The sequence below is a fragment of the Rhinoderma darwinii genome, chromosome 1 (genome assembly GCF_050947455.1).
Source record: "Rhinoderma darwinii isolate aRhiDar2 chromosome 1, aRhiDar2.hap1, whole genome shotgun sequence".
Lineage (NCBI taxonomy): Eukaryota > Metazoa > Chordata > Amphibia > Anura > Rhinodermatidae > Rhinoderma > Rhinoderma darwinii.
The window spans coordinates 465,041,956-465,058,358 of NC_134687.1; the positions used below are offsets into that span (position 1 = coordinate 465,041,956).

A 16,403-nucleotide genomic window follows, 5' to 3' on the forward strand; every position below is an offset into this window, starting at 1 on the left:
GGTCATTTCGAATACCTGGTCATGCCCTTTGGGTTGTGTAATGCCCCTGCTGTCTTCCAGAATTTTATTAATGAAATCCTGAGAGAGTACCTGGGTAATTTTCTTGTTGTGTACCTTGATGACATACTGGTGTTTTCCAAGGACTGGTCCTCCCACGTGGAGCATGTCAGGAAGGTGCTCCAGGTCCTTCGGGAGAATAATCTGTTTGCTAAGACTGAAAAATGTGTCTTTGGGGTACAGGAGATACCATTTTTAGGGCAAATCCTCACTCCTCATGAAGTCCGCATGGACCCTGCCAAGGTTCAAGCTGTGGCGGAATGGGTCCAACCTGCCTCCCTTAAGGCGTTACAGTGTTTTTTAGGGTTCGCCAACTATTACAGGAGATTTATTGCCAACTTCTCGGTCGTCGCTAAGCCTCTTACGGACCTTACCCGCAAGGGTGCCGATGTCCTCCATTGGCCCCCTGAGGCCGTCCAGGCCTTTGAGACTCTCAAGAAGTGCTTTATCTCGGCCCCCGTGCTGATTCAGCCCAACCAAGAGGAGCCATTTATTGTGGAGGTTGACGCTTCCGAGGTGGGAGTGGGGGCCGTCTTGTCCCAGGGTACCAGCTCCCTCACCCATCTCCGCCCCTGTGCTTACTTCTCTAGGAAGTTTTCGCCCACGGAGAGTAACTATGATATTGGTAACCGCGAACTTCTAGCCATTAAATGGGCTTTTGAGGAGTGGCGGCACTTCCTGGAGGGGGCCAGACACCAGGTAACGGTCCTTACGGATCACAAGAATCTGGTTTTCCTAGAATCGGCCTGGAGGCTTAATCCTAGACAAGCTCGGTGGGCACTATTCTTTACCAGATTTAATTTCTTGGTTACCTATAGGGCTGGGTCCAAGAATATTAAGGCTGACGCTCTGTCACGTAGTTTCATGGCCAATCCTCCTTCCGAGAAGGATCCCGCTTGTATTTTACCCCCTGGTATAATCGTCTCTGCCACGGATTCTGATTTAGCTTCTGATATCGCGGCTGATCAGGGTGCAGCTCCCGGGAACGTCCCTGGGGACAAACTGTTTGTTCCCCTGCAATACCGGCTGAGGGTACTCAGGGAAAACCATGACTCCGCTCTATCTGGTCATCCTGGCATCTTGGGCACCAAACACCTCATTACCAGAAACTATTGGTGGCCTGGGTTGCCTAAAGATGTTAGGGCTTACGTCGCCGCTTGTGAGGTTTGCGCTAGGTCCAAAACCCCTAGGTCCCGACCTGCGGGCCTACTACGTTCCTTGCCCATTCCCCAGAGACCTTGGACCCATATCTCCATGGATTTTATCACCGATTTGCCTCCATCTCAGGGCAAGTCGGTGGTGTGGGTGGTAGTCGACCGCTTCAGCAAGATGTGCCACTTTGTGCCCCTTAAGAAGCTACCTAACGCCAAGACGTTAGCTTCTTTGTTTGTGAAACACATCCTGCGTCTCCATGGGGCCCCAGTCAATATCGTTTCTGACAGAGGGGTACAATTTGTTTCCTTATTTTGGAGAGCTTTTTGTAAAAAGTTGGAGATTGATCTGTCCTTCTCCTCCGCCTTCCATCCCGAAACTAATGGCCAAACGGAAAGGACCAACCAATCCCTGGAACAATATTTAAGGTGTTTCATCTCTGACTGTCAATTCGATTGGGTCTCATTCCTTCCCCTTGCTGAATTTTCCCTGAATAACCGGGTCAGTAACTCGTCAGGGGTCTCCCCGTTTTTCTGTAATTTCGGGTTTAACCCAAGGTTCTCCTCAGTCTCCCCTGGTTGTTCCAATAATCCTGAGGTAGAGGAGGTTCATCGGGAACTGTGCACTGTCTGGGCCCAGGTTCAGAAGAACCTAGAGGCGTCCCAGAGTGCACAAAAGATTCAGGCGGATAGTAGACGTTCTGCTAACCCCCGGTTTGTCATCGGGGATTTGGTCTGGTTGTCGTCCAGGAACTTGCGCCTTAAGGTCCCGTCCAGGAAGTTTGCTCCCCGATTTATTGGACCTTATAAGATCATTGAAGTCCTCAACCCTGTATCCTTCCGTCTGGAGCTCCCCCCATCCTTTCGCATACATGACGTCTTCCATGCCTCCCTCCTTAAACGCTGCTCCCCGTCCTGGTCCCCCTCGAGGATACCTCCTGTTCCCGTTCTCACCCCTGAGGGGGTGGAATTCGAGGTGGCCAAGATTATGGACAGTAGGATGGTCCAGGGCTCCCTCCAGTACCTGGTCCATTGGAGAGGATACGGGCCGGAGGAGAGGACTTGGGTACCTGCCCGTGATGTTCACGCTGGGGTATTGATCAGGAGGTTCCACCTCCTCTTCCCCACTAAACCGGGTCCCCTTAGTAAGGGTCCGGTGGCCCCTCATAAAAGGGGGAGTACTGTTAGGGATCTGCCAGGTACTTCATCTAGCTATACTCCTGGGATTAATCAATCCACACCTGAGGCCAGACCTGCTCGACTGACACCATCTCCCACCAACCAGGGTGGCAGGCTCAGGAGTGGGAGAGCCTATCGCGGCCTGGTCTCTCGGAGTTAGCTCCGCCCCCTGCCCTTTATTACCTGCCCTGTGCTCTCCCTCAGTGCTTGTAATTCTTTTGGATTCCTGGCCCCACTGCTGCTTGCTCCAGCCTGCTTCTGCCGTGCTTCTGCCTTGCTGCAGTTCTGCTTGACCTGCTTGCTTGCCCTGGCTTGCTTCTGTCTCCGTGCCTGCTCGGGTGTACTCACTTCGTCCTGGTCCTGACTGTTCGTTCGCCGCCCCGTTTCCTCGTGGCGTTCCGTGGCTACTGCCCCTTCCTTTGCGTGTTCCCTGTTTGTCTTCCTGTGCACTTAGCCAGCGTAGGGACCGCCGCCCAGTTGTACCTCGTCGCCTAGGGCGGGTCGTTGCAAGTAGGCAGGGACAGGGCGGTGGGTAGATTAGGGCTCACTTTCCCTTCACCTCCTTCCTGCCATTACAGCAACCCTGCCAATGACTGATGAGGAGAAGGCTGCGGTGGATGGATATGACCCAGAGAGCGGTCGAGACACTTGGAACCCCACTGGAGAACCTCTCTGGAGTTCCAATCCAGGACTGAGGCGTGTAAACGGAGCCAAGGCAAACCCAGCAGTACGGGATTGACGGCCTTGGGCAGAACAAACAGGGAGATGAGCTCAGTGTGAAGAGCTCCCACTTGAATTCTTAATTGCTTGGTAACGGAAAAAACTGGATCAGGCAAAGGCAGTCCATCTACCGAGGCAACTATCAACGGCCTTTCCAGGCGGACAGTGAGCAACTGGAGAAGATCCACAAGGTTTTGATGGATGAAATTAGCTGCAGAGCCAAAGTCCAGGTAGGCAGAAACCAGATGGAGCCTCTCGCCAGCGACGATGGTAATGGTAATAAACAGTTTGGAAGAGAGTTCACGATTAAATGCAGTAGCGCCCAGGGTTGTCTCTCCAACCAAACGTAGGCGGTGGGGTTTTTTGGTTTCTGTGGACACAGACGCACGACATGGCCAGCGAGGCCGCAATACAGACAGAGACCAGATCTGCGCTTGCGCTTTTTCTCTTGTATAGACAATTTTAGGCGATCCACCTGTATCGGCAGCTCGGGCGTAGCAGTAGATGAAGGCAAGAGGGGTTGTTGAAAGTTGGGCGCCAATCTAGGAAGCCATCTCTCCTGTTGCAGCTCATGAGACCTCTCCCTGAGCCTTATATCTACCCGAGTAGCCAGCAGAATCAGGTCGTCCAAGGCAGGTGGTAGGTCTCGGGCAGCAAGTTCGTCCTTGATCCTGGGCGACAGGCCATGCCAGAAGGATGCCACCAAGGATTCATTGTTCCAGGACAGCTCTCCCACCAGGGTCTGGAACTGGATGGTGTATTCGCCCACGGAGGAGTCCTCTTGGTTAAGGTTGAAGACAGCCGTGGCTGCTGACGAAACACGTCCAGGCTCCTCAAAACCAGTACGGAACAACCGCACGAACCCCTGGAAGTCTCGAGCCTTGGGTCCCTGTCATTCCCAGATTGGGTTGGCCCATGCCAGGTCCTTGCCAGCAAGTAGGGACACGCTGAAGGCGATCTTGGTTCCGTCCGACGGAAATGCTTGGGCGTGCAGGGAAAAATGGATATAATATTGGTTCAGAAATCCCCTCAACGTACTTGCATCTCCATGGAACGAGAAGGTAATGGCAGCAAGAACCGGAAATCCAAACCGGAGCCGCCAGGTGAAGTAGCAGGAGGGTCGGTCGGAGGAGCTTGCATAGAGGAAATGGAAGCAGTTAGCAAAAAATCAATGTTGACAAATGTTGGAGCTGTTGTCCATAACAACCAATCAGATTACAGTTCTTTTTTTCTGAGGCAGCTTGGACAATGAAAGCAGAAACCTGATTGGTAGTTATATGTGCCTCCGATGCATTAAAAAAACACTATAGACGAAAGTTGCAGTTGTTGTCCTTAGCAACCAATCAGATCACAGCTGTAATTTGTCTGAGGCAGTTTGAAAAATTTGCAGCAATATGATTGATTGCAACCTCTCCCTTATAAAACAATCAGTATAGATTCAGTTTGGAGCAGTTGCCCATAGCAACCTACTGGTGTCTATTTTTACAAGACAATACAAAATGAAAGTAAAAATGTGATTGGTTGCCATGGTTTCCATGTGTTTGTTGTTGTTGCTGTACTAATGCAATTTAACCCCTTCAGGACTGAGCCTATTTTGGCCTTCAGGACGAAGCCGATTTTTCAAATCTGACGTGTCACTTTATGTAGTAATAACTCCGGAATGCTTTTACCTATCCAAGCGATTCTGAGACTGTTTTCTCGTGACATATTGTACTTTATGTTAGTGAAAAAATTTGGTTGATAAATTCAATATTTATTTGTAAAAAACACCAAGATTTGGAGAAAATTTGCAAAAATTAGCATTTTTCTAAATTTAAATGTATCTGCTTGTAAAACAGATAGTAATACCACACAAAATAGTTGCTAGTTAACATTTCCCATATGTTTACTTTAGTTTGGCATCGTTTTTTGAACATTCTTGTATTTTTCTAGGACGTTACAAGACTTAGAACTTTAGCAGCGATTTCTCATATTTTCAAGAAAATTTCAAAAGGCGATTTTTACAAGGACCAGTTCAGTTCTGAAGTGGCTTTGAGGGCCTTATATATTAGAAAGTCCCCATAAATCACCCCATTTTTAAAACTGCACCCCTCAAAGTATTCAAAACAGCATTCAGAAAGTGTAGGCTTTTCACAGGAATTAAAGCAAAGTAGAGGTGAAAGTTACAAATTTCATTTTTTTTTTACAAAATTCATTTGTAATAAATTTTTTTCTATACCACAGAAGGTTTTACCCGAGAAATGTAACTTAGTATTTATTGCCCAGATTCTGCAGTTTTTAGAAATACCCCACATGTGGCCCTAGTGTCCTAATTTACTGAAATACAGGCCTCAGAAGCAAAGGAGCACCTAGTGGATTTTGGGGCCTCCTTTTTTTTTAGCATATATTTTAGGTACCATGTCAGGTTTGAAGAGGTCTTGTGGAGCCAAAGCAATAAAGACCCCCAAAAGTGACCTCATTTTGGAAACTACACCCCTCAGGGAATTTATCTAGGGGTATAGTTAGCATTTTGAAACCACAGTTTTTTTGCTAAATTTATTTGAATTAGTTTGTGAAGATGAAAATCTACTTTTTTTCTGAAAAAACGTAGAAATTTTTAATTTTTTTCAAGGAATAAGAGAGAAAAAACACCCCAACATATGTAAAGCAATTTCTCCTGATTATAGCAATACCCCATATGTGGCAATAAACTGCTGTTTGGACCCACAGCAGGACTCAGAAGGGAAGGAGCACCATTTGGATTTTGAAATTCTGATTTTGCTGGAATAGTTTTCAGTGCCATGTCGCGTTTGAAATGCACTGGAGGGAACAAAATAGTGGAAACCCCCGGAAAGTGACCCCATTTTGGAAACTACACTCATCAAGGAATTTTTCTAGGGGTAAAGTTAGCATTTTGACCCCACGGTTGTTTTGCTGAATTCATTGGAATTATTCTGTAAAGGTAAAAATCAACTTTTTTTCTGAAAAAAGGTAGCCATTTTTAATTTTTACAAGGAAAAAAGGAGAAAAAGCACCCCAACATTTGTAAAACAATTTCTCCCGATTACGGAAATATGCCATATGTGGTAATAAACTGCTGTTTGGACCCACAGCAGGGCTTAGAAGGGAAGGAGCGCTATTAGGCTTTTGGGGCTCAAATTTAGCTGAAATGGTTTTTGGGTGCCATGTCGCATTTGCAAAGCCCCTGAGAGGCCAAAACAGTGGAAACCACCCAAAAGTGGAAATTACACCACTTAAAGAATCTATCTAGGGATATAGTGGGCATTTAGACCCCACAAGTCTTTTGCAGGATTTATTAGAATTAGGCCGTGAATATGAATATCAACATTTCTTCCACTAAAATGTTAAATTTTTTTCAATTTCACAAAGGATAAAGGGGGAAAAAGCTGCCCAACATTTGTAAAGCAATTTCTCCCGAGTACGGCAATACCCCACGTGTGGTCATAAATGGTTTTTCATTAGAAAGTAATTAAGCCTTTCTGGACTGATCCATTTTTTTCTTTTCCTTTTTAGTTTTTTCCTCCCCGCGTTCCAAGAGCCACAACTTTTTTATTTTTCAGTCAATAGAGCGGAGTGAGGGCTTATTTATTGAGGGACGAGCGGTCGTTTTTATTGGTACCATTTTTTGGTACATACAACTTTTTGAGCACTTTTTATTACATTTTTAGGTAGAGCCAAGGTGACCAAAAAAACAGCGATTTTGCCATTTTAAATTCTTTATTTTTCACGTGAGACGCTCCATACATCACTCCCCACACTACGACATGCTATGTCGTGGTGCGCGAAGGGGTTAATGCGCAGCGCATGGTGCGGAGTGAAAATTAAAATTTTCCACTCATATGCCATTTTAGTGCACTATATGTTATGCCCAGTTTGTGCCACTGAAGACAAATATCTCATAAAATATTAACCGGGTTCTCCCGGGTATGGCGATGCCATATCTGTGGACGTAAATTGGTGTTTAGGCACGCTGCAGGGCTCAGAAGGGAGGGACGTGGCTTTTGGGGCGCAGATGTAGCTTGGTGGTTGTTCTGTTTGGGGTTTTACCGGTGTTTCAGTTTATAATGTGGGGGCATATGTTATCTGTGCGGGGTACATCAGGGTACATGTTATCTGTGCGGAGTACATCAGGGTATAATAAGAGGGTATAATAATGCAGTAAATAAATAATAATCCGCAGATATGTGGCCGGTATCGCACTTATAAATGGCGCCCGATCTTATCTGCTTTTGGGCACTCTACACATTTTGCATCGCCATATTCTGGGAGCCAGAACTTTTTTATTTTTTCACCACCGAAGCTGAGTGAGGGCTTATGCGGGACAATCTGTAGGTTTTCATTGGTACCATTTTGGGGTACCAGAAATTTTTTTGATCACGTTTTATTCCATTTTTTGGCAAGCAAGGTGACCAAAAACCATAAATTCTGACAATGTTTTTTATTCTTTTTTTTTATGGCCTTCACCCTAGGCTATAAATGACCATTTTACGTTATTCTGCGGGTCGATACGATTACGGCGATACCAGATGTATATAATTTTTTTATGTTTTGCAGCGTTTGTGCAATAAAATCACTTATTTATAAAATAAATAATGTTTTGTGTCACCATATTCTGAGAGTCATAACTTTTTTAGTCAAAAAAGCGGTGTAAGGGCTTGTTTTTTGCAGGACGGGATGTAGTTTTTATTGGTACCATTTTGGCATACATGCGACTTTTTGATCACTTTTTATTGTATATTTTGGGAGGGTTGGTAACCAAAAAATTGTGATTCTGGCACTGTTTTTTGTTTATTTTTTTCGCTGTGTTCACCGTGCGGGAAAAATAATATTACAGTTTTATAGTTGGGGTCGTTACGAACGCGGTGATACCAAATATGTGTACTTTTTTTAACGTGTTAATTTTTTTCCTATAATAAAAGACTTATTATAGGAAAAAAAGCATTCTTTGTTTATGTCACTTCTAACTTTTATTTTTACACTTTTTAAAAACATTTTTATTATCTTTTTTTTACTTTTTTTACTTGTCCCACTAGGGGACACTTAGGCTGGGTTCACACGTGGCGGAATTTCACTTAAATTCCGCTGCGGACACTCCGCAGCGTTAATCCGCAGCGGAGCCGTTTGTCCATTGACTTACACTTTAATTTAGCAGTGTTCGTTTAGACGAGGCGTAAAATTCCGCTGCGGAGCATAGGCTGCGGAGCGGAATTTGGTGTCCGCAGCATGCTCTGTCTGTTGCGGAGCAGTGGCGGACTCATGGCGGAATTTCTCCATTGACTTCAATGGAGATTCAAAGTTCCGCAATGAAGTCCGCAGCTGTCATGCACATGTCATGTGTGCTGCGGATGCGTCTTGCTTTTTTAACTTGACATTTCTTCATTCTGGCTGGACCTATGTATTTCTAGGTCTACAGCCAGACTGAGGAAGTCAATGGGGCTCCCGTAATGACGGGAGCGTTGCTAGGAGACGTCAGTAAATAGTCACTGTCCAGGGTGCTGAAAGAGTTAAGCGATCGGCAGTAACTGTTTCTGCACCCGGGACAGTGACTACCGATCCCAATATACATGTATCTGTAAAAAAAAATGAAGTTCGTACTTACCGAGAACTCCCTGCTTCTGTCTCCAGTCCGGCCTCCCAGGATGACGTTTGAGTCTAAGTGACGGCTGCAGCCAATCACAGGCCAAGCACAGGCTGCAGCGGTCACATGGACTGGCGCGTCATCCAGGGAGGTCGGGCTGGATGCCGAAAGAGGGACGCGTCACCAAGACAACGGCCGGTAAGTATGAAATTTGTTTACTTTCACTAGGGAAAGTGCTGTCCCTTCTCTCTATCCTGCACTGATAGGGAGAAGGGAAGCACTTTTCCCGCAGTCCGCAGCAGCTAGTCCGCATCAATTTTCGGCACATTTTGTGCAGATCCGCAGCCGTAATCCGCAACCCGGATTAGGTGTGGCATTGATGCGGACAGTTGCGGAGGAAATCCGCCACGTGTGGTCATGCCCTTAGACTTGCAGCTCTGATCGCTGCTGGAACACATTACACTACACACGTAGTGTAATGTGTTCTAACTGTCATTGTGACGTAACTGTCACACTGACAGGAAGCATCGGAGGACCGGCCGGAGGCTGCTTCTCCGAGGCTACCGTACATGGCAACCCGGAGGTCATTGTCTGGCCTCTGGTTGCCATGATAAGGATTGCCAGCCCCCGCAAATGCATGTGGGGGGCTGCCGATACGCTGTAAACCTCTTCGATGTGGTGATCGCAATCGACCACCGCATCAAAGGGGTTAATTGCCGATTTCAGCGGCGAGAGGCCGCTGATCGGCAACGGGGAGAGCAGGGCTGACACCCTGCACAGTTAACCGCCGCTGCGGTGTAGCGCCACGTGGCGGTTAACTGTCAAAGCACGGACGTAACTGCACGCCCAGGTGCGAAGTTACTGCTCACCTGGACGTGCATTTACGCCAAGGTGCGGGAAGGGGGTTAAATGAATTTTTGAAACCATGAAATTTGCATATCTTTTGATTGAGTGAACCGATTGCGATGAAATAAAAACGAAATGTTACTTCAGGTTGACCCCTATGTTTTTCCATTCGAATTGGGTCAGTAGTTTTTACGTGATGCGTGCACAAACAAACAGACAAAAATTCCAAAAATTATCTTAATGCATTCTATCACTTATTCTTCATCCTCCCAATTATTTTTTTAAAAAATATTTTCAATGTACGGACAAGCAAAGTTTAGTTTTATTATATGTAGAGATAAAGAGAAACCTTTCCATAATTTTCAGAATTCATTTCTTCAAGGCAGCTTAACCCACTCTCGTCCAGTTTCTTTATAAATGCCTTGAAGAGTCTTTGCTTAGGCACTGTGTCCAAATATGTAATAGATAAAGCAATTTGCCCAGCACTTTAGTTGCAGCCTTTACGTCATTACAGGTAGCGCATTTTATACTCCTATAATCCTATACCTCAGAAAATCTTAGCATTTCAGATTTTCTCACCAGTTACAGGATTAAACAATCCTGCTAAATTGCGGGAAAGGCGATTACTTCATTTAAGATCTGTAAATGTTTTACTGGTTTGAGTAAAAATGCTCGTTCCTCATAATGGCTATTTACTAAAAATGTGTAAGGATCAGGCAATGCAAATTACTGCTGCTGACACACTGAGACGACTTAGTCCATAGAAATGCATTGATCTTGCTGCTACTTAAAGATCGGCAATATAAAACAATACATGGCTTGTCCTGGTCACATTACAGCATTGAAAAAGAAAAAAGAAAAAATGATCCAGGAATATAGCTAGGCACTCTTGGGTTGGATAAAATTCAACATAATATTTTATTTTTGAATCCAGATAATACCGGCAATATTAATTTATACAACAACAATTTAAAACAAAGAAAAATAATATTTTTCTCCTGGCCAGGAAAAGAGACATATAATAGCACCTCTATGCATCTATAATATCACCTCATGAGTATGCAACATATCATATATGCATAGAACAAATTTGAGAAGATAACAATTTTCAAAGCAAAATCGCTGGGTTGTGTTCACACTTGCGGTTTTCAACCATGTAGCCCTCGTAATCTTGAGCTTTAAAGCAGGGCACTTTTGTAACTCGTATAGGTTTTTACCTTGAACAGCATGACTGCCTCCATACAAGGATTCCTGGCACTCGCTGGCTGTTCAAGGTAAAAACCTATACGAGTTACAAAAGTGCCCTGCTTTAAAGCTCAAGATTACGAGGGCTACATATTGACCCCAAAGGTCTGTGAAAAGACTACCTATCACCACAAGGTTTATATCTTACATATTGACCTTAAAGGTCTGTGAAAGGACTATCTATCACCATAAGATTTATATAAAAATCAAGGATCCGCTTATGAGAGGGGAAAAAAATACGCTGCAAATTATATCCCCTTAACACACGGGGCTATCTTCCTATTTTGAGATTTACATTTTTTATAAAAAGAATTTCTTCAAAACACCATTACCAACCACTCTATATAGGAACTCTGGCCACTCTGTGATAAAAACAACATATATGGTTGAAAACCGCAAGTGTGAACACAACCCAGCGATTTTGCTTTGAAAATTGTTATCTTCTCAAATTTGTTCTATGCATATATGATATGTTGCATACTCATGAGGTGATATTATAGATGCATAGAGGTGCTATTATATGTCTCTTTTCCTGGCCAGGAGAAAAATATTATTTTTCTTTGTTTTAAATTGTTGTTGTATAAATTAATATTGCCGGTATTATCTGGATTCAAAAATAAAATATTATGTTGAATTTTATCCAACCCAAGAGTGCCTAGCTATATTCCTGGATCATTTTTTCTTTTTTCTTTTTCAATAATCTTTATCAGGAATGGCACCGTGCTATATTATATTGCAATTTTGGGTATGTTAGGTATGGTTTTGTATAACCACATCTTTTTTCCACATTACAGCATTACCTGTTGCCATTGGGCTATATGTGACTCAAGTTGGCATGTAGCCCTAGCCTAAATTTGAAGTAAACCCTACAAACAAAATGTAGTATAGTTAATTTGCTAAGGGAGCTGTTCTTAATTGGAGTCAATGAAAAACGGCTCCAATTACGTCCCAAGAAGTGTCCTGCACTTCTTTTGACGGGGCTGAAATTTTACGCGCCGTCTTTTGACAGCGGCGCGTAAAATGACAGGTCGTCGGCAAAGTACATCGTAAAGCCCATTGAAAGTAATGGGCAGATGTTTGTCGACGTATTGGAGCCGTTTTTTCAGACGTAATTCGAGGCATAAAACGTCTCCATTACGTCTGAAAATAGGTTGTGTGAACCCAGTCTTAGCATCATTGCATATCCCTACTTTTACTCTATGTACGGTTAATGGTGATATTGGTAAAAATTAGTGCATACACAAATCTGTGGTTGTGTAGATGGAACTGATGGTTTCCTTTATGTTAAAAGTTGACACCTACTAATTCGGCCCATATTGAGCATTTCCTGCAGCACATCAGATGGCAATGAGTTAATTTACTTTGCTGTGAACAAGTTGCATTAAGTTATGATAAGTTGTGTTTCAATACAAATGAGTTGCAATGAAATAAAAACAAATTTATTAGACAGGTGTCAGCTGTTGAGCTGGTGCTCAAAACAAATGTTGAAAAAATATCTTCACCCAAAATGAATTGGAGCAATATAAAATTGGTTGTAAAAGTGCAGTATGACAGTACTGGTGTGGCTTTAGTTTCCAGTAACTTACAGTATGTTTCCACTGTGGGCAGATGTTACACTGTAGTCAATACGGTATTATGAAATCCCATTGATACAGGGCAAATGAAAATTGTCTGGTTCTCAGAGAGGTTTTTAAAAACTGAAGTCTGTCCTATTGGTCATGGTTATTACTCATAGTTTTATCATCGTTTTTTTTTTTCAGGTTTCCCAATTGCCATTATTGTAGAAAATAGAAGTATTAAAACCGCATGTAAAAAGTACAGATTTTTTTGTGCTGTATCGCAATTCAGTTTCCGATAAATACAGTTCTAGTAACATTTCAAAAAGTCACAACTTTAAAGGAAACCGGCCATCAGTTTTGGGGTCTCAAAACTACTGACAGAGCAATAAAGTGGAGGAGGATGGCATGTCAAACTTTCCTTTTCCTCGGTCATGCAACTTCTAAACCGACGCTTGATGCACAAGTGACTCTCTCTGCTCTAGGTAACAGGGCGGGGCTTGCAGCATGCAATGCAAGAGTGCTTGCATATCAAGTCCCGCCTTAGTGGCACTTGGGAGCAGTGCGCCAGAGAATTAAACATTGTTTAATCAGTATTGCAACTTGCATGACCAAGAGAAAAGATATGTTTAAAATGCCCTCCCCTATTTCGCTCTGTCAGCAGTTATGAGACCTCAAAAATGCTGACAGGGTCACATTAATAATAGCTTATAATTGCGTATTTGCGTTCTGCTTTTTTACCTTAAAAAGCTCCATATGTAAGTATATTAGATCATGTGAATAAGTGAGCTGATGCTATCTGACATACTGTATAGTCATGTACATAATTGCTAAAATGTTAGATGTCCTTGTGTGGATGACTAAGCTGTCAGTTATATAAATGATTCTGAAAATATCTCGTTTTTGGACCAACTGAATCACATATCTTTTACACAGAACAACACCCACCAGTATCAACAAATAAAGCTTTGTGGGAGTAAGTAAGGCTTTGGGGACAACTACATAATCTACTTGGTAAATGGAGCTTATTGCCTCCCAGGTTTGGCAGATAAAGAAGATTACGACATACAAAACGTTGGCTACGGCTCTCAGAAGGTTTATTAAATCTCTTGGATCCTTGACACTTAGTTATGCTACATTTGGCCAGCTGACTACAAATACAATTGCTATGTGCAACAAACATTTATTTTGGCTTGTTTAGCCAGACAACTTCCAAGCTTGTATTTTCTTCACTTATTTGCCAGAGCATGCTTTGAAGAAAGAAGGAAAAGAAAACTTCAAGTTGTACAACCAAAAACTACATTTTGTAGAATTCAGCTTTCTGCTTCTGTTGTTTTAAATGTCAAATCTTAGAGTATTTCAGCTCCATGCTACTTTGACATTATGGGTAGGATTAAATAAACTTTAATTGCAAACTTCAAGACAATATAAGATTTGATCTAAAATCTGTCAAGCTGAGCTTATAAAATGAATATCCCTAAAACAAAATATACTCCTTTAAGACAATTTTATGTTTCTATTTTGCCATGATTCTGCTAATGCTTATATATAAGAAACCTTAGACTTTGTATCGCAGAACAAAAGCCATACTGAGGCTTTATTCAGACGAACGGGAAAAACGTCCGTGCAACGCGCGTGATTTGCACGCGTGTTGCACGGACCTATATGTGTCTATGGGGCCGTGCAGACATGTCCGTGATTTTTCCTCAGCGTGAGTCCGCTGAAAAAAAGTCACGACATGTCCGTTCTTTCTGCGTTTTGCACGCATCACGCACCCATTGAAGTCAATGGGTGCGTGAAAACCACGCATGCCGCACGGAAGAACTTCCGTGCGAACTGCGTAATTCGCGCAAGAGCTGTCAAAAGGATGAATGTAAACAGAAAAGCACCACGTGCTTTTCTATTTACAAACATCCAAACGGAGTGTCTTTGAGATGAGCGAACCCGGTCAACCGAACCGAACTTCACCGGGTTCGGCCGTACTCGTTTTGGCCGAACCCGGCAAAAAATTTCCGGTACGCGACGTCAGGAGATAGTCACTGTCCAGGGTGCTGAAAGAGTTAAACTCTTTCAGCCCCCTGAACAGTGACTTCCGATCCCAATATACATGAACATGTAAAAAAAAAAGAAGTTTTGACTTACCGATAACTCCCGGCTTCTTCCTCCAGTCTGACCTCCCGGGATGACAATTCAGTCCAAGTGACAGCTCCAGCCAATCACAGGCCAAGCACAGGCTGCAGCGGTCACATGGACTGCCATGTCATCCAGGGAGGTGGGGCCAGATGTCAAGAGAGGCGCGTCACCAAGGACGCGTCACCAAGGCAACGGCCGGGAGGGAAGTTCTCGGTAAGTACGAACGTCTTTTTTTTTTTTTAACAGGTTGCTCGATATGGTGATCGGAATTCACTGTCGAGGGTGCTGAAAGAGTTACTGCCGATCAGTTAACTCTTTCAGCACCCTGGACAGTGACTGACATCGACTAGCCTCATCTCTATGATGGCGGCTGCGCGAAAATCACGCAGCCGCGCATCAAACACGGATGACACACGGAGCTGTCAAGTGGTTTTTGCGCGCGCAAAACGCCACGTTCGTGTGAATCCAGCCTTACTGAGATACAAAGGCAGGTTAAAATACCGCTTCCCGGCAGGATGCAGATAAGCCACAATGTTATATGAGGAAGGTCGCACAGGTGTGGTTGGCACCTTACAGAAGCCTTATAGATGTGCATTTAGGCTGTGTTCACATGCCTTGGTCAATTTGCATTTGACAGCAATGTCTGTCACAGCCTTAGAATACTAAGCAGCCCCCCCCCCCCCCAAAGATGATAGGTGTGTGTGAGTGGCTGTTCATCAGTGTCTTGCACCTGTGCTACTTTCCTTAAATAACATTGTGGCTTGTCTGCATCCTATTTGGCTCTGGTATTTAGCCTGCCCTTGTACCAGTAAGTAGGGATTTTTTTCTGCTAAAAGTAATTTTAATACCATTTTCTGTGGAAACCTAGATTTTGCCATCAAAATATTATTGTTTCTTCATTTCCTTACGAATGATGGACCATGTCAGCTAAGTGTCTGACTATTCTCAAAGATGGAAAGGCAGTATAAGTTAGGAACATTTTTCTTTTGGAAGGCAACAAAAAAGTGTGTTTTTTTCTGTGAGGAGAGCAAGAGAGGAATTATAAACTTTCTTCTATACCATAAATAAAGACATCCACAGAGAAAATGAAGTTCGCATCAGACGCTTCCTACCAGCTATTTCAGGTAGTTATAGTATTGATCTCCTTTCTGGTTGGCCTGCCTTGCTTGTTTTTCCAAAGGATTGGCTTATTACTTAAATATTTAAAGGGGTTATCCAACCCCAGAGTAAGTTTAGCAAATGTAGAAAGTAGAACTAACTAATATACTTTAACTTTTAAAACTGCAGAAATGGCTAGATCTCAATTCACATTTCCTAGAACAGGAGCTTCCCCTTGTAGCTGTGAAGTAGCGTCACAGCCTTGGGTGACAGGGAGCTTCCTTTCTCTCCCAGACATGAGGGAGCTGCTCAACGGGTTGTGAGACAGTAACCTGCACATGCAACTGCAGCGGTGCTGGAGGGGATGGAGCGCTGGAGCTGTGCTATAGGTAAGACGTACGGCTCACATTGGAAAGAAATAGTACAAGGCTGAAACTCAACAGGGAAAGGGAGATAGCCCTGTGTAGTGCTAGTATCACTGCAAATCTAAGGAAAGCAAGAAGAGGAGCGACTCCTGCAGGCTAGACAAGGGGCTGCTGTCATCCAATCATAACAGAGAAGTAAACCGGGCAGCCAGCCCTTTCATCCCTTTACCGACACACAAGTAGAGGGGAGAAAACTCCCTCCCACTTGAGACTGTGACGACGCTTCACAGCTGACAGGAGAAGCTCCACTTCCGGGTCCGCACAAAATCTAGCCATCAGTGCAGTTTTGAAAATTAAAGTTTATTAGGGTTTTCTTTTTATTTTACATTTTCAAAATAATTAAAGAGGCTCTGTCATCAGTTTAAAACTGCCCTATCTTCTACCTAATCTATTAGGCGCTATAATGTACATAAGT

The 16,403-nt window shown here is 43.7% G+C and overlaps 1 protein-coding gene across 1 annotated transcript in view; it reads right to left on the minus strand.

Moving 5' to 3' along the window:
* Window positions 1-16,403, minus strand: part of ADGRD1 (adhesion G protein-coupled receptor D1) — a 717,614-nt gene that overhangs the window by 157,682 nt on the left and 543,529 nt on the right. The gene's annotated exons all lie outside the window — the stretch shown is intronic.